The following is a 19,412-nucleotide window of genomic DNA, read 5'->3' as shown; positions in this document are numbered from 1 at the left end:
GATTCAAAATCTACAAGTGGTTGGATTTATACTTTAGCAGGAGGAGCGATATCGTGGGGGTCAAAGAAACAAACTTGTATTTCTGCTTCAAGTATGGAATCAGAATACATAGCATTATCGGCTGCGGTAAAAGAAGCAGAATGGCTTCGAAGTTTTATTAAATTTATTCCATTAACTCCTATTTAGAGATTATGCAATTACTATTTATTGTGATAATAAAGCTGTGTTAGCCATTTCAGGAAACAGAAAATATAAGGGTAAATCAAGGCATATAGGCCTTAGATATAACATTGTTCGACAGATGTTGACAGATGGGGTGATCGTGCTCGAGTACGTACCAACTTCAGAAATGCTAGCGGATCCGTTAACAAAAGCACTACCTAGAGAGGTAGTTTTGAGAACATCGAGGGGGATGGGCCTAAGACCAATATCCATAAAGACAGAGTAGTGGAACCTCAACTTAGTAGATTTGGAGATCCCATTTTCTAAGTTCAAAGAGATAAGAAGCTACTTTACTGTCTTTGTAAGTGCACATAATATTTATATTGGCTATCCCTATGATGTTACTTAGTGCACATATCTTGTAATGTGAAAAGGATGAGTTAAACTCTTAATGAATTTGTAGGCTATTTTAAGCTTGGGTGTCAAAGAAGTTACAAGAGCACTCATGACAAATTCACCTATATGAGTATAAAGGTTTAACTACTTTAAACAGAGAATTGGTCATCTCTCTGAAATACTCATGAAAATCAGGATTTAAGCGCTTGACTGCAAAGCGCTATTCTTTGTCACTAATGAGTTAGATTATAATAAGTGTATATATAATTCCGGTTTATTTCATAGAATTTAAGTTCAAAGCTATAAGCTACTTAAATATCTTATAAACTTTGAATTATATATATAAGCCAAAGGTTCAAACCGTTAGGTACCTATGGTTATACTTATTATGATCATTCTGATACACATTCAGTTTGCCTCTATTAATTAATTATTTTTTGAATCAAGTGGGGGATTGTTAAAATAAATGTTAATAAATGATGATTAATATTTATTTAAAATTGATTCAAATAAAATTAATTTGGTTTATTTTAAAAATGATATTTTGAAAGTTACTTTATGGTTGGTTTACTTTTTGTTAAAAGAAAAGTAAGTAATTTTTAAAAAGAGCATTTCTATTGGTTGATAACTTTTCACATGGATTGGAATTTGTAAAAGTTCTTTTGGCTCCTTTTTTCAAATTTTTATAAATCCCACATTGCTTTTTAAAATGTTTTGGAGGGATTTTTAAACCTATATATAAGAACCTATTCTCAACTCTTTCTTCATTCCAAAGACTCTCTCCTTGAGAGCTCCTAATGGCTTCAAGCTATATGGAAATTTAATAATTCTTTTTTTTATTTTATTTATTTATATATATATATAATATATATATATATATATATATAAGATATAAAATAAGAAAGAAAGAAAGAAAGAAGAGAGAGAGAGAAAAATTAAATATTTAATAGGGCCGTCCAATTTTGGATAGGCACCAAGGCCGAACCGAAAGGTGTCGAAGGGGCTTAAGGGTGCTTAACGGATTCCTTGATCCGAATAGGTGCCTAGTGGTTCCAATGGGTTTCATACCTATTGAGATTCAAAAATCATTTACGAATGGGTGTGATTTTTAATTGATATATATTTATGGAGATTAATTCTGTTAAAAAAAAAAATAATTTTAAGAAAATTTCTACAAAAAGAGGCATTCGTGTATCCGAGATTCTGAGTGACAGATTTTCTCAAAATAGTGCAAATTTTGAGGAAATATACAGTTGTGTTAGAACTGGGCTCTGTTGTATCCTAAAGATAAGTTCGCCAGCAACCCATCTGCATCTTCGTGTTTAATCGGAGTGGGGGCGTCTGTTGTCTATAAGACAACGTAGATTACTACGTGCCTTAGAGCAATACAATTTAAGTTCAAGTTCTATTTTTCTAACAATTCCAACCTCAGGTCACTTCAAAATTATTCTATATGAAATTAATATGTATTATTAGAAAAAAAAGAGATGAGAGGGTTTAGTATTCAAATATTCCATTGTGACAGTTGGTTTATGATCATCTAAAATCAAGAGAGGAGATAGAGATATGCCAACAAGGGGAGGGAGAATGAGAGATCTAAAGGATGGAAAGTAATTAAATTTATAGAAGGGAAGATATTATGCTACTTTAAGTTTTTTAAGTGACTTGAATTAACAATTTACTATGAATATGAGGAAAAAGATCTATGGTTCTGTGTGTGTTTGTACCACATCAACCAAGTATCGGCGAAGTGAAGACTTTCTAGTTAGAAAATCAGCATTCTATTCTTTAACATTTTGCATCATGCACATATTAATTATATTCATATTAACATTTGTTTAAAATTAATTTTTTTTAATAGAATAAGTAAAAGAGAAATTATTACATTCGATTGGCCCTACAAATGTCTCCCAAGACATTTTTACTATTTTATATATTTATCTTTTCTTTTTTTTATTTATTTATATTATAATATTATATTATATTAGTATTAGAATAAGAAAAGTGAAAAAGGATACCACACACACATAAAAAAAAAAAAAAAAAAACCAAAAGAAAGATAAAGGGACGGTAAAGACGCTATTGTTCATTATTCCATTCCTTTGGGTTCTCTTTCCTTTACACTCAGGAATGCTCTTTGGAGGGTGGGTCCAGCTTTCTGAAGAGGACGGTGCTGCGGTGGGCCCAAAGTCAGTCAAATGCTGACATGGCGAACTTTCATTGGAAAACATTTAAAATTCTCGAGCGCTGATTCGCTCCATCGTGTTGCGTGTTTGTAAACTGATGTGCGTTGTAGGTCCCATGCCACGTGATCCTGTTATTGCCACGTCATCTGTGAGACATACGTGTCTCTCTCGTAATAATGGTGTGGTAATATTTAGTGTGACAATCGTTGTGGGCCATTAGGTTTTGTCGTTGGTTTTCTCGTACTCGGATCAGCATGCTTAAAGAAAACATTTCCCCCACCCATGATGGTAGGAATAATTAGAGGTATCAATGGGTAAACATTTTAAACGGAGTTAGAATCGAAGCCCTAGCCGGATCTAAAATGGGATCGACTAGACTTGGTCTAAAATGGAATCAAGTTGATAGAAACCAAAATCAATAGGCTTTATCATTAAGTACCATTGGGTATCTAGAAATGATTTATTTGTCATTTCTTTTTACATTATTGATGATTTAAGGTATGTTTTCATAGTTTTTATTTTATCGATAAGTAAGGGTTATGAAAGGCCCCATTGGTCCACTTTTCTTATTAAGAGTGGCTAAAGAAGAATGAAATTACAAGGTATGTCCTCTAATAAAAATAAGAGACAACTCATGAGGAAGAACATCACTGTTGTCAAACATAACATTGCCTTAGGAACTTTTTTTTGCAAGCCAATCTACAATTCTATTTTTCTCTCTCCAAACAAAGTTGAGAGCTTTGCTCTATAAGTCTCCCTTGCAACTTCCTCATTTCCCTTAGCAACAACATGTGCTATTAAGAAACTTTCATCTTTTCTTTAGACAATGAGTAGCATACATGGATCAACACTCACCACAATTCTCGTGCAATCATGATGAATAACAGTTTTAAGACCTTCTCTAATGACTTCAAGCTCAACGACAACAATGTCTTTTAATCCTGATTTTCCCATGCCAGCAAATTGTAAAATCCCCAACCAATCTCTAGCAATGAATCCATACCCCCCCCCCCCCCTCAGATGAAAGTGATTCATCTATATTAAGTCTTAAAAACCCATTGTCTAGAGTAATCCATCTAACTTGTCTCTGAACTTGCATTCTTTCAACAAAGGAACATCCCCAACTATCAAAGATTTCTTTTATTCTTAAGCTGCTAATTTCCTCCCCATTGAAGATCCCATGCCTTTCAGATTGGATAGGTTGGCGAAGGACTATGGGGTTTCTTTTCTTATCTTCAACATATTAGAAATTTCTCTCTCCACAAGTTATAAATTGTTGAACAAATAGATACATTCAACATCGAAATCTATGGTTGCCCAGGATAGAGGATAAGAACATAATATCATTGAAAGATGTTAGGAAGATTTCTTAGGGTCCCTGCAAAGTAAGATCCTTTATTCTAACTGTAGACATCCCATTTAATATCCTTTATTCTAACTATAGACACCCCATTTTTGTCTAGGCCAAGCCCAAGAACATAAAAAAATCGCCCGAAAAAGGGCCTGACCCAAGGTGCATTTCAAAAGAGTTTAAAATCCAACTTTCAAGTAGTCACAAGGCCCAAGGGGCCATTTGAAGTTTAGGTTTTAAACTTGGTCGTAGGTTACCCATGGCCAGGCCATTTTTTAAGTTTGGTCGTACCTTACCTATGGCCAATCTTATTTTTTTACTGGCCAATGGTGACCTACGGCTAGGAGAGCTTTTTGCCTAGTCCAAGGGGACATACGGCTAGGCATAATTTTGTTCAAGCCTTGGCTCACCCACAACCAATTTCGTTGGGCAATTACAGGCCAATTTCGTTGGCCAATGTGTGCTCGAATTTTCTTAAGAAAAATTACATTTTAAATCTTCTCCTTAATGACTTTTCGCCCAAGAAACCCCTTCATTTTTACTTTTCTATCATTTCTTTAACTTTCCAATAATCCTACCACTTTGGTCTTCTTGTAATTAGTAATTTCTTTCAATAAAAACCCTTAGTCAAGTATTGGTCCCCACGTGAGTATAATTACTAACTTAATCCCATTTTATTAGAGTCAAATTTAGGTAGTTTACTCTTCTGCCCTCAAGCTTATCCTCAATCTTAGAAGGTTCAATGCAATTAGACCAAGTTCAAAAGATTTTGATAATTTTGCCTAACCTATAAATTTTTTTAAAACTTGTGAGTAAAGATTAGATTAGTTTTAGATTGTCAGAAAGCTAGATAGACTAAATGATACTAATGTCCAAAATTCAAATCCATATTTACATGCCATCTAGGCTAATCCCTTTTTGTTTGACCCAAAGCTATAGCCTTTAGATCTTTTTAACCCTCCTATTGAATTTTCTAGAATTTGTTGTCTTTTACAATTCTATTATTTGATCGTCATGATTGCTTAGACTCACAAGATTGTAAAAAATAATTAAGGACTCTTTGATGTGAAGTATTTGATATTTTTCATTAAGGTTTTCTTGAGAATAATGAGAATTCTAGGATTTAAGACAACTTTATCCTTAAGGGTCTCCCAAAATCCTAGAAATAAGAGCACCATCCAAGGTAAAATGGAAAGGAGGTCAAGAGATACAAAATTCTGTCCGAGTCTCTTCTCAAATCCTTTTACCCTTACAAAACTGTATCAAAATCTCTTCCCAAACACCTGAGAAGTTATAACCAAGAAGAAGAAGAAGAAGAGACTAAGGTGGGGCTTAGTTGTGATTTTTCTTATGTAATACCCTTCTAAACCTCCTTCCTCTATTTATTTCCCTTTTTTTTTTACATTTAAGTAAGTTTATTTTTATGCTTTTTTTTATTTATAGTAATATAGATCCTAGTTTGTTTTAGTGAGGCTTGAAAGTAGAGAAGGAGTTCAAGTGGTCCAAAATTCTGTCCAAATCTCTCCTCAAAGTCCTCTAGTTTATCAAAACTCTATCCAAATCCTTTCTCAAACATCCAAGAAATCCTGACCAATAAGAAGATACCAAGGTGGGGTGTAGTTGCAATTTTCTGATTTTCCTTTGTAATATCCCCTTCTAGACCTCGCTCCTCTATGTACTCCCTTCTTTACATTTAAGTAAGCTTAATTTTAAGCTTTCCCTACTTTTAGCAATGTAGGTCTTAGTCTTCTTTAACGTGAGGCTTGGAGGTAGAGAGTAAAACCTCCTAGAGGTAATCTCTTCCTATAAACCCTCAATAAGTTTCATGACAGCATTAAAGTAATTGTTTTCTTCTTATTTACTTTCCTTGCAAGCTTTAAATTCCTATTGTAGATATTCTTTATTTTCTTTAAATTCCTTGCAAATTCAATATTCTTATTAAGGGTCCCCTCTCTCATTGAGACTTTCGGATTCTTTCCACTCAAATGTGGTATGTTCTCTTGAACTCATTTGTTTTCTAGCATAATTATAGTTATGTGGTCATAGATGATTGTATTTCACTCTTGGCAACTGAAGTTTCTTATTTTTCTAGTTGATACTTATATAATCAGAAATGATTTAATGTCCACTAGTCACTTTCTTTTTCTTTAATTATCTTTTTGCTCAAATGTTGTATTTTATCCTCTTAAAAATGCTTGCGAATCTTTATTGGTTTGGTTCTATCATGTAAAAGCTGCATAGACCTTTACATTTTTATAAGCCTCATAGACTTTCCCTATCTTCCACTCATTTAATGCTTGCCACCCTTGATGGGAACTATTTTTTTAGGGTTAAGTTATGTGGGTGATCAAAAATTAGAGAATAAAGAATGTTTAATCCTTAATATTACTTAAGGGGATGGGGCTATGTAAAAGAGGTATGCCATCGTTTTGAAAACACATGGGATATTTCAAAATATTCATGAAAATTAGGGGAGGAGCCACTACAGTAAAATAGGTCTATAAGGAAAAACACTATTGCAAAATCATTTAGTGACAGCCACCCTAGCTGTTGGTAGTCGTCGCTAAAAGTTCCATCGCTGTATATGTTATCGATGGTCAACTATTCTCAAAACTGTCGTTATATATTGGACTTATAGCGACAGCCGCTATTGGTTATTGCTATAGGGTATTTGCTTTCTTTTTTAAATATTAGGTCTTTAGCTACGATCACGATTGTGGTTGTAAGTATAATTTTCTTTTAAAATCATGAATTTATACATGCACCTCACATTTCGCTGAATATTGGAAATACCCATGTTTTGAAATTGCTGACATGCCCCCTTGACCCTAGCATTCTAAGTAGACTACAAGGAAAATACCCAAATGCCATCTTCATCGTTTTCAACCTAGAATTTTTACATAGAATTTTTTTACCCGCTTCCAAGCCCTTTGCACCTTCATGTTTAAGACATGCCCCCTTGACCCCATCTTCTAAGTAGACTAAAAGGAAAATACTAAAATGCCCTCATCTTGAATTCATTAAATTTTCTAAAATCTAGAAAATAACATTTTTACAAAAATCGCCAAAATCGAGTTAAAAGAAATTATCGTCCAACATTATTCAAAAACAAAAGTTGTAGTTGTCCAACAACATTCACAGCTTCTGTTGAGAATAAGAAGAAAACAAACCCAATAATTCAACTAAACTTAGAGAAATAATCAACATCTTAATAAACATAATGAAAAGGTCTTAGTCTAATTAAAAAACATCACCTCATAATCAACTAAACTTAGAACAATATTCAAAACCTTTGCAAACAAACTACAAAACATATTGAGTTTTCATTCTGGCCAGTGATAGAGCCATCAAGTTTCTTGACTACTACCTTCAGATCTTGGAAAAAGTTTCCTACTGGAATCACCATTCTACCTCCTAGATTCAACTGGTCGAGAAGCGTTTGTGGGATTTCGGATGATGCAGCTCCCACATGAATAGGATCATAAGAGGCGAATTCTGGCCAATCCAGTCTTCCATCTGTGGCATGGAAATATTTCTCATGAACTCGAAACTATATTAACTATTTACAGATCTACATTTTCTTAGTAAAAATAGCACTCAAACGAATCAAGTAATTAGTTGATCTGCCCATGTCATGTACTTGAGTTGCAAGAGTTAGGTAAGATGGACACCACATCTCATGGGGTAACACCTAAAAATCAAAGAAACTCGTTCTAATCATCCAAACCATAGGCTTTCTTGCAATACTTGGACATATTTTTTCTAAATTGTAATGTAATGGAATGGAACGAGTTGCAATCTTTGTTTAAGCTCTCCTAGGTGAGACATGTAAAATGGCATGTCTAGTGCCCCATCTGATATGTACCATGGTTCACAAACAAAAACCCCTGGAACTATTTTGACTAAATTTAAGTTCTGTGTCATCAAATTGTGGTTTATGGGATGTACCACCAATGTGAATAGATAAGGAACCTTCTTTCAACAGTAGTGTTGCCACACTTTTTTTTTATATTCTCAATGGACATAGCGACCAACACAGGAATGTGCTCTACACCCACTGCACGACCTCATGGCCCAACCATCATCGCAAAGCATGCTGTCAAATAACCTGTTCCTACATACACACACAAAGAAAAAAGAAAAAAGGTTTAGAAAATACACGAACTACAAAACTGTAGCGAAATGGCATTATTGCTAGATGGGAACGGGATAACCCATAAGATAATAATGTACATGAATCAATATTATTTTTTTCTGCTCAGCGTATATCCCTCTCATTGTTAGTGATATGCATAATGAATAATGATTGATGAACCAAAAACTTTCAATTTGGTCCAACCAAAGATTCATATTTTTTTTTTATCCTTGCATCTTTCGATAAAGGAAACTTTGGTAATTTTTTCATAAATATATGTATTAAAGAAGTATCTCGATAAAGGAAACTTTGTTCTTGTGTTGGAGTTGGAGGTGGGGAAGAGGGTTTGAATAATACTCCACACATCTTGCCAACTTAACTAAGTTGGCACATCAATCAATTAAGTTGGTTTTATTAGTCAAAAAAATGAAAACAAAGAACAATAATACCATGGCTGCCGAGGCAACACTTATGGAATGCCTAGACACCTTAATGCATAGGGAACTGTTAAATTACACCATGGCAACTATGTAGAATGCTTGGTTTGCATTATGAATATAATGAATTGTCAAGTTAGGCAGTGTAGTTGGATTTCAAAACCAATAACAAACGTACTCTAATATTTTTACTGATTTCTATTAATGTTGGCATCCATAAGAGTAGCATTGAAATATAGAACTCTAAAAAATATAAGAGATAAAAAGAAGAGAGGAACCGTGCCCCATTAAACGTCAATGCACACAGATAACATAGATCAGAATGGAATTTATAGCTATGGAATGAATAACATGAGAAAACAATAAATGGAGAAAGTAGAACACACCTGAACCAACATCTAATGCATACATGCCTGGCTGCAAATTCTTCTCCAATAGTTCAAGGCACATGGCATACACGTGAGGCGTAGATATAGTGGCATTATAACCTATATCCATGGGACTATCGTTATAACAAGGGCTTCCATCAGGTACAAACAAACCCCTATCGATCATCTCCATCACTTCAGTTACTCTCTTCGACCTAATTACCCCATACTGCTACAAGTATACGACCAGTTTTTTGTTCTAGTCAATTCCCCCTATAGTCCAGATTCACTGTAAAATTATCATAAAACAACTTCAAAACAGCATAATAAACTAAAACAATTTCAGCAAAACAGATGGGTTCAAGTCCAGCTTACACATTCAGGAAAAAAAAAAGAAAAAGAAAGCAAAACGTCTTCTTAATAATGGACTAGAACATATAGTACTATACCCCATCTCTTGCATTGTTAGGCATAAAGATGACTGTGATGGAAAGCTCATTCCCAAGAGGTCATGGAGGAACTAAAGGCCCAAAAGCAAATTTCATTCAACAAGTACAAGTCTCCTCCACAATGGTCTCTTAACAACTTCTTTACAAGAAAATAAACCATGGCTAACTTATGGCCTTAGTAACAAATCCTACAGATCCGTCTAAGCAAATAAATATAATTATTTTAGGTACTAAACTGCTCCTAAATAACATCATTATTCCTATTGCCAATCTTCAGTCACTGTTTGGGGCCCAAAATGGTATATAACCTTCAGAAAAGTGGTGAGATATCTATTGAAGATCTCAAAACTTGTCAATGCATCTAACGTCTAAGAAAAATATAAATGTTTTATTGAAGCTTGTGTAATCAATTAAAACCAATTCTAATAATCAAACAAACATTCAATCAGGAAAAAACAAACATTCAAGCTTGTGAAATTCTTCCTAGTGATCTTCCCAAAGAGTGTGGATTGTTTTGTTAGGGATGATATGGATATGAGTGGTCATTCCAATATAAGGTTGTATTTCTAATGTTTTTACCCTTTAATGTACCGGTACCTCAAAGTAGTCAATCATAGTCTGGGAGTGCTCAACAAGCTTCTCTCCATATATAACTCTACCCTCTCATTTCATAAGAAATAACTGCATCGAAACCACAGAGACAATTTAAAAAAAGAGAAAAGAAAAAAAAGAAACATGCAAGCACCAATTGGAGTTCTCAAGTTCATTTGAGGAAAAGGTTTGCTAACCTCATCAAATGCTTAATTGAAGACAAGATAGCTGAAGTCAACAATAACTTATATGAATGATAAAAAGGAAGCATGTCATGTTATTGACTTCTTACGTACAATAAGCTTGGCCAATTTAGGATCACTGTAAGACCCATTTTTCCTAGTATGGATTTTCTTGAAAACTTTAGCCCGGGTACGTAAACTACCATCTTCTTTACCCTTGGCCTATAATTACATGAACAAATAAATAAATTAGTATATGTCATAGGTCACTTAAATATTAAAAGAAAATGATATAATTGAAATAATCTATAAACATATACGCATCATCTTTGACTAATATTGTATACAACTCTTTGTCCCCCCATATGTTTAATTATTTGATTTTTCTTATTCTTGCTATTCCTTTTTGAGATAATCTACACAAATTTAATAATATTACAAACATATCATTTTTCAAAAATGATTAATTAAGAAATTTGTAATAATTTATACCCAAACCTCGGGGAAACTTCAGTAATGAACAAGCCAAGTCCAATCAGTCTTTGAGACGCTAGTAGGAATATGTAGCAATCTCTCCTCATCTGTGTTATATTTTCGATAATTCTTCTTTAAATTATTCTTCTAATCTCTATACCTCGTTGACATACATTGCACCACCCACTTCTTCTTTGAATTATCAATTTCGACCTTATTTTACAAAAGTACACAATTTAAGAAATAGGTAAAAAATGATATTATTAGAAAATGACAAACACATTATTTTATATTTACTTAGATCTCTTGCCATAGTGAGTCCTTTGAGTGCTTTGGAATGTCAGTCTATTTCTTGTATTACAAAGGGGCATGGACAAAATCCTTAACAATAGTCCCCAATAATTGTGAAAAATGGCTAGCATTCTCCCCTATCGCCTGATCATATTTATTCTAATCTAATGACATCTTTTGGCTTATCTTCTGACCAAAATTACCCGCATCTCATTTAGGGCCTTTCCTCCTCGTACTCATAAAAGCTAAAAAGATGATAAACATAACAATATATATATTTGTCAACCATAAATTATCTAGAAACACATGTCATTAACGATAATACATGATATTCAAAATAAGTTAATATAACATATTATACCTACACTACTAACGTTGTTTCCAACATCCACGGATGGTCCAGCTCTAGAAGATTCTCCACGAGACATATCTAACTAAGTAATTCATAACAATGAAAATCAATATATTCGCTAATTAAAAGGAAATTTCACTTAACAAACTATTAACAATTTAAATTAAAATAATTTACATAATTAATATCATAGCAAATACTTAATCTTCTGAAAGTCCAACATATACCATATCAACTTTCAATATATGAATACATCATATTCGAATAAATTAACTTGAGATGATTTGCATGGAAACTTGGTGTAAGATGAGTAGTTTCCACAGTCAATTAGAGACAATGTGCGAGTATCATCATAACACTTACATGGTTCTCCAACACTAGTGTTACCCGAAACTGTTAAAACCATATGGAGATGGGATGTGGAAAAGCTACTAATCTTTCACTTAATTGTGATACTTTAGTTTATAGATGCTATAAGTTCTAGTACTACCTCTAGCTTAACTCCCAAAGCCCAAGGATTATCCATTTCAACCATGGAATTGAATTTTTAAATATTTCTATAAAACATATAAGAAAAATATTTTTCACTTCTACAGAGACAAAAAAGAAACAGTACTAACATTTTTCATTTACATAATTTTTATAAAGTTTTCTTTTTTGAGAAACTAGGTATTTGGGTCTTTTGAAAATGGATGAATCAAATTAAAAAAGAACTAGGGTTTATCATGATGGGATTGAAAAAAACTAATGTTTCTTCTTAAGGACTTATACATTTGAAATTCTTTTATAGATCTTCTATCATTATCTTCCCTTTGACTTCAATCATTCTCGAAATCAATCAAAGAGAATGAGATTCCTCTACCGCCTCTTTTTCTTCTTCTTCTGGTGAAACAAAGATCAGAAGGTAGCTTTAAAATTGAATATGAGAGATGAGTAGGGTTTTGTGAGAATAAGAAAATCACAACTTGAAAATCGACTATAGTGAGTAACCGAGGATGGGAGAAGTTGTTTTAAAATTGAAAATTTGGAGAAATCGATGGTGAAAGATTGACTTACAGTCGAATATTTAAGGAAATCAGAGATGAGAGATTGATTTACAATTGAAGATTAAGAGAAATAGAGATGAGAGATCGATTTACAATTGTTTGTACATAATGAACAACACTATGGAACCAACTTGAATAGATCAAGTTGAGAGAGCGCGCGAGATTGCTTATTTAAGGAGAGATGAAAACAAGGGAATCCGAGAATCAGAAGAGAGGGAGAGAGAGAGATGAGAGATCAAAGAGAAAATTGCGATTCGTTTGGAGTAAAGCAATGTATTGCAATGGACACAACTAACACCGTAGGTATATCTCATGCCTAAAACAAAATTTTTGAAGAACAATAAATCAAAAACATTCGAAATTTTTTTTGTAGACTATCGTCAGTAAATGTCGTCGCAATAAATTAATATTCTTGTCGTGAGCAAACGAATTAAGGGAAAGATTGGGAGAAAAAAAATAGTAGAAGGACAATTAGAGGGCTACCATCAATAGGGGAAGGAGGGGGCAACACGTACGATCAAAGGGGCTGCTATCATTTGAAAAACACAAATAGTATTTCAAAACAATTATGAAACATAAAGGGGTAACACCATTCTTTGTCTCGGCTGTTTGCATGATAGTTTTAATACATGGTTTAGTATCATGTTTGAAGTATAAAAAATCTGTTGAGATCCAATTATAATGGTTCAATTACAATGCTTTGCATGATAGTAATAATAGCCACTGCTAGTTTTCTTACTCTTGTTTACTTGTGGTTTATTCATGGAGAATGTCTTGATGAGCTCAAAGAGGTGATTTTGAGCTTGAATTTTTTGTCTTCAAGATGTGGTGAGTTCCCCAGCTCCAAAAGATTCATCACTACGTCATATTTTACAAAAAACGACGGGCCAAAGCCATCGTTTTTTAAGAAAAATGACGGCCCCCACCGTTGTAAGAGCAGTTGTAAATAACGATGTCGTTTTTAGTGAACGACGGTTGGCACGTGTCAACAAAGTGTTGTAAAAAACGATGGTCATGGTCTGTCAAAATAAAACGACGGCCCAAACCCATCATTTTTTTTGTCGAATTTAAATTTAATTTAGTAGATATAAACGACGGCTTAAAGCCGTCGTTTTTTTGTCAAATTTTTTTATATTTAACCATCATTGTTTGTCAGTTTTTATCTTTTTCACCTGAAAAGAAAATGACAATTTTTATTGGACAGAAAATTGAAATCTAACAAAATAAATAAATACACCAAAAAACAAAATTTTACATTTTTCAAATGGAAACGATTTTCCTTCAAATTTTACATGTGCAATCATAATCCAACATACCCCGTTTTCATGGTGTCGATTTTAATCCACATCCTAATGTTTAAAATAGTTTATAAAAAAATATCTTCTACCAACTTCACTTCACTTCACTTGTAGAAATCAAAACCAACATCTGTCTTTCTCGGTCCTTGGAAGAATGACGTAGCGGTTCTTAAGGATAACATACATTCCTACTTCTTGCAACATATTGCCGAAATCTATGATTGAAAAATTAAAAAACATTGTCAGATATATAGTAGTGACACCGACTACCTAAAGCAATCCAAGTAATTATGCAAGAAAGATGAATATACCAAATTACAAAATAAAAGAGTTTTCATATCTATCATTGTCAAACATTTAATTATTTTATTATAATTTTTTATGTTTAGTGTCTATTTATCATATAAAGCAAGAAAAGTACCTCTGTTCAGTAAAACTTTATTTTAAATTTGGGCCAATCAATAATATCACCGCATGTCAAATCAGCAAATGTTCCTTCTCCACTCTATAGAATTACATTCCCATCAAAGACCTCATCTATAAGAATATCGTAACTATCTGAATCTGCATTAGATCCACCTATCACTCTTCCTTCGGCAACACAATCATGTGGTCGTTGTAAGCGATCCACCTTACAAAGACCTATCTATATGCTTGGTGCATTAGAATGTGACTCATGATGTGGAGAATCAGGCCTTACCTATAAAATCATGTAGTTAATATCATTACAACAATAGAAGTTCACTTATCTATCAAAAGTAAAATGCCAATGTTGTACCTGTGAAAAACTACCAAGATTGGTGGAAGACTGCATTGGTGTCCTAGTAGAAAATTTTGATTGTTGTAAAGTCTCATTCATCTTTTGCACCGCTTCCGTCAACTTATCCACTCTATTATGAAGGATTGTCATCTCATACGCCAAGGCTTGCTTGTAAGGAATTGAAGCACGCACGGAAGTCTTGGAAACACCTGAACCCATTCCCCGAACACGACCCCGACTATCAGGACCACAAACCTATACAAAAAATGTATAATATCTATACCTACTAACGATATGATATCATACTTACTAATATCAATGCCTACTATACAACATTATATCATAATTAAAAAATATCGTAATTGAAATAATGCACATATCACAGCCATGGGGTCATGGTCTAGATCGTTATGTTTATTAGAAGGGTCATTTGCAATCATTCTATTGATGGCCTCCTGCAAAATAAATAACAATTAAGAAATATAAAGAATAACAACTATTAAAACAAAACAAAACAAGTCCCTTTAAATTTATTTCTTACCAACAATAACATGGGACCCAATTTTATTGAGAGGTTCTATACTAGAAAACAAGTACAAATACAAAACAACCAAACAGATCATCATAATATGCCAAAGAAAACCACATTGGTATCAAAACCACTAGTCTTTCCATCATCCAGACCAGAATGAGATCTCCACTCAACTCTTTGGTCCAAAAATCACAATGACAAATGAATGACCCATTAAGGTGAAGTAGAAAAGAGAGAAGTTGTTATTTCCTTCCATTGTCAATCATGGTTTCTTTCATAAAAGTAAACAAGAGCATGAAAGAGGCCAATCAATCTGGAAAGTAGAAAGCCATTATAAATAGCTTTCCCCCACACTCCCTGACATTGAGATGGCACGCATGTGGCTATGAATGATACTTCCCAATAAAAATTAAAATATAAGAAGAAGAAGAAACAGGGGTAGATGGATGGACTTATGGTCCCCTCTCTTTTAGCTTTCCCAACATCATCTAGCCCATGCAATTGCTTGTATAGTTGTTTGCATGTGATGGTTCATGGTCCCCTTTTAGCACTGTAAGTTCATCTCTCTCACCTCCAATTTGCTTCTGCCTCGGGGTGGTTAAGTTGTACTGTAAGCTGCATTGTATTGGTTCGAATACTAAAAAACTTGATAATTCACGCCAGTAAACAATTTGTATCTCAGATTTGATATGGTAGAATTTTGTTATTTTTTCTTTAATTTGGAATTGAATGGTAGAATGAACTTTAAATTCACGTGTTGAGGCGGTGGTAGTGGGGCTTCAGCTCTGACAAATAAAATCACTGCCAACTTATGTGAATGGTTGTCTTTAGATCTAAATTCGAGGTAAAAACAAGTTACTCGGGTGGTTTGTGGGATAATTATTTTGCTTATCATCCCACCCTTTGGGTGAGACTAATCCCACCTTGGTCCGTGAAAAATGTGAGAATGCTTATTGTTGAAAGACTAACGATAACCTGACTCAAAATTTTCACTCGGTTCTACGTGGCAAGTGCACAGAACCATATATCTTTTTCTCTACGACTCTTGTGGAAATGAACAGTGTCTTGGGGAGGAGTTGATCTGATATGGTATTGGATTGGACTGATCGGGTTAATCTGAGACCAATTTGGTAAAGATTCAGATTGGATCCAAATCAGAATTGATGATCAATCAACGAGTGGCAGCATTGGGATCATATTATTCCCAAGTTGTCACAGAACAAAAACTCTAGACTCTTCACAGCATTGGGAAATTTGAACAAATTTCAAATCAATTTTCAATTGGACTCAAAACTCTCATATAAGAACAAAAAAACATCCAATCAAAAAGAAATTTACACCTTATTTGTGATAGAAACACATGCTAATTGTGATTAATGACCCCATGAAATGGCCCAAAGTCTAGACTATATTACTTTCTTTGTCTTTGACCCTTTGATCTGACAGACCACATAAGTAATAAAGGGTGGATGAATTTTAACTCAAAAGCAATAGATCTCCCCCAAATAAGTTCCCTTCCTTATTTCAACTTTCCTCAAACCAATTGGAAATCTAAAAGTCACTGTAAAATAGACAATTCCTACCAACCATACAATTAAGGCGACAAATACCCAAAGATGTCTACCACTAACACTATTTGAAGCAAAAAAGATACGAACAGTGAATTGTAAATATAACTTAAACCTAAATAATTGTACTAACAAACTTTGTTTTTTGAATCTCTTATAGGTCATATTAGAAAGGAAAAGTACATTGCACCACTAGACAAAGTAGTACAAACCATGTTTTTATTTTTTCACTTTGGGTTCTCCAGCTTTAGAAGAAGAATTTGAAATCACGAAAATAAATAAATAAATTATTCTCACCGTTTGTTGGCTTTTGGCATGGCTGACAATATATATGTCTGTCCTGGTAATCTCCTTATGAGGATCTTCTTTACTTTATAAATGAAACAGTCAAATATGTAAATGAACAATATATACATATTTCATTCCTAACATGATATTAAACTTACCAATTCATTAGTAAGTCGGGCTTGTCCCTTTCTACCAAAAGTATGAGTGTTTTTATTTTCTTGTCTAACACGCTTCCCAGTCGCCCTCAAAGCTTGGCCCTCAGGTGTCGAGTTGAAATCAACAAACCTCTCCCAATCTTATTTTCTCACGTAATGAGGTACATATTTTTTCCTTTCCACATCTGTTGGATATTTATCATATACGTTCCGAAGGAGATTACTTTTCCATTCTTTCCAACATAAGTTTGCTTTTTTTGATTACCCAATCCTTATGCCATTTTTGAATTTGATAGGTGCCCTACAAAGAAAATTAAATAAGATGTGTTATATTTATAATAAGTCATAGTTACAATTTACAAGTAAAAATAAATCATTTAATACACATGCACTCACACTGATAGACTCTCAAATTTGTTCTTTGAGCTTTGTAGGCACATTAGTCCACCTATCATATATAAGTGGTACATGTGTCTTTGCTACCCGCCCGATAGTAGTGCATAATTGAGATGAGTTAGGACCGATTGGTTGCCCATTTAGATTGAACTGAACTTGGATAAGCCCACCTATGAAAAATGAAAAGAATTAATAAAAACGTGATAACAAATATTGAACAAATGAATACAATTTATTCACCATTTATACATACTCTCAATCGTAGATGTAGGATGCGGATGCTGATGTTGATGCAGATGCGGATGCTGATACGGATGCGGATGCGGATGTCGATGGTGTGTTAGGAGTGGATGATGATCGGCCAAATAACATAGTGCTGGAATCACAAATAGTATTTTCAAGTCAAGTAGTTTAAATAAAGGCAATGACAATAAAAATAAATAAATTAAATGCATGCTTACAAACATTTTCATTCATCTTCATCTATGTTATCATATTCTATGATATATTCTTGTAGTAATGATGCTAATAAATTTTCATTCATTCTTGCCTCAAATACTAAGGGATCTTCATAAGAATCAACATCTCGATCAAATCTCTTTGGAACTTCCAAGACAACATGCCAATCTTCTGTAGGCCTACTACAATCTTTGCAATAAAATACTTGAGTTGCTTGAGAAGCAAGAATAAATGGCTCATCAATTCCCTTGTAGTTCTCTGTAACCTCCCTAAATTGACATAAATCAAGTTCGTTTCTAGATCAACTATATATCCGTTTGTGTCTTCTATACGAACCCAATCACAATAAAATATCGGTATTCTAAAATCATGATAATCCAACTCTAAGATTTGTTTGACAATTCTATAGTAAGTAATACCCATATTAACAACGTTCTTATCCCTGACACTTGACCTAAAGCTAGTCACAACCTTCATAGAGACCCCACTATTCTGTGTTGTTTTGTTCATTTCTGAATCCGCTGTACAAAATACATAACCATTTACCTTGTATGAACTATATGAAATGACTTCAAATTTTGGACCATCACCAAGCCTTTTCAAGGTAGAGTTCTCCTCATTCTGTAATTGTTGTCTAAGCCAAGGTATGTAATCCATTGGTTTTTCTATTCTTGAATTACGTCTTTGAGTTTGACAACTAGATACGTGGCTTTGAAAGTAGGTAGTATAATTTCTGCATATAAATGCAACATTCATACATTATGAACTATATACCATCATAACAAAACAAGTATGTAGTAAAATAAAAATTTTCCTTACTTTTCCCACTCAACATTTTCAATTGATTGACGTAGTACCCATTTGAGCGCTTACTGGTACTATACATTTTCAAGAAGAAAAACCTTTCCTTTTTTATCAATAGGATAAACACATTCACCATCAACATCCATGAACGCATCCCTCGCTTTCATATGGCTTCCTCTTTCTCCATTGAATATGTAATTCATGACATACATAATTGATTCATCCAAAAGGTAACATTCTGTAATACATCCTTCTGGATATGTCTGATTCACCACATATCGCTTATATGTTTTCATCTTCCTAATACATGAATCATATATCAGATTGACGCAAAATTTAATTATAAAAATAAACTCATTAATTTAAACTTTTATTTACCGCTCAAAAGAATACATCCATCGATATCTAACGGGTCCGCAAACTTGCGTCTCCTCTGTCAAGTGTACAATAAGGTGTGTCATGGAAACAAAAAAAGAAGGAGGAAAATACTTTTCAAACACACATAGTGTTTCCACAATTTGATCTTTTATCTTCAAAAGTTCCACACGATTAATAATCTTCGAACATAAGACATTAAAAAATATTGATAGTTATCGAATAACAGCCCGCAATGGCTTATGACCTTTGAAGGCATGCATCAATAACACTTGTAACAATTGTTGCATAAGGATATGATAATCATGTGACTTTAGGTTCTTGAATTCATTGTCCTCTAAACTCACATTATGTTTC

General features: G+C 33.5%; 1 long non-coding RNA gene and 1 pseudogene across 1 annotated transcript; both read right to left on the bottom strand.

Annotated features, from left to right (window-relative positions):
• Positions 1–7,378: 7,378 nt before the first annotated feature.
• LOC147396641 (protein-L-isoaspartate O-methyltransferase-like) lies at positions 7,379–11,450 on the bottom strand (annotated as a pseudogene).
• Positions 11,451–13,703: 2,253 nt separating this feature from the next.
• Positions 13,704–14,730, bottom strand: LOC147396640 (uncharacterized). The gene is made up of 3 exons (XR_015180879.1): positions 14,497–14,730; positions 14,140–14,418; positions 13,704–13,933 (listed from the first exon to the last, which is right to left on the bottom strand). It is a non-coding gene; the product is annotated as an uncharacterized LOC147396640 (long non-coding RNA).
• Positions 14,731–19,412: the final 4,682 nt, after the last annotated feature.

Source organism: Akebia trifoliata, chromosome 8 (genome assembly GCF_017979445.1).
Source record: "Akebia trifoliata isolate Shusen 1 chromosome 8, ASM1797944v1, whole genome shotgun sequence".
In the NCBI taxonomy this organism is placed as follows: domain Eukaryota; kingdom Viridiplantae; phylum Streptophyta; class Magnoliopsida; order Ranunculales; family Lardizabalaceae; genus Akebia; species Akebia trifoliata.
This window is presented reverse-complemented; position numbering and strand designations above follow the sequence as displayed.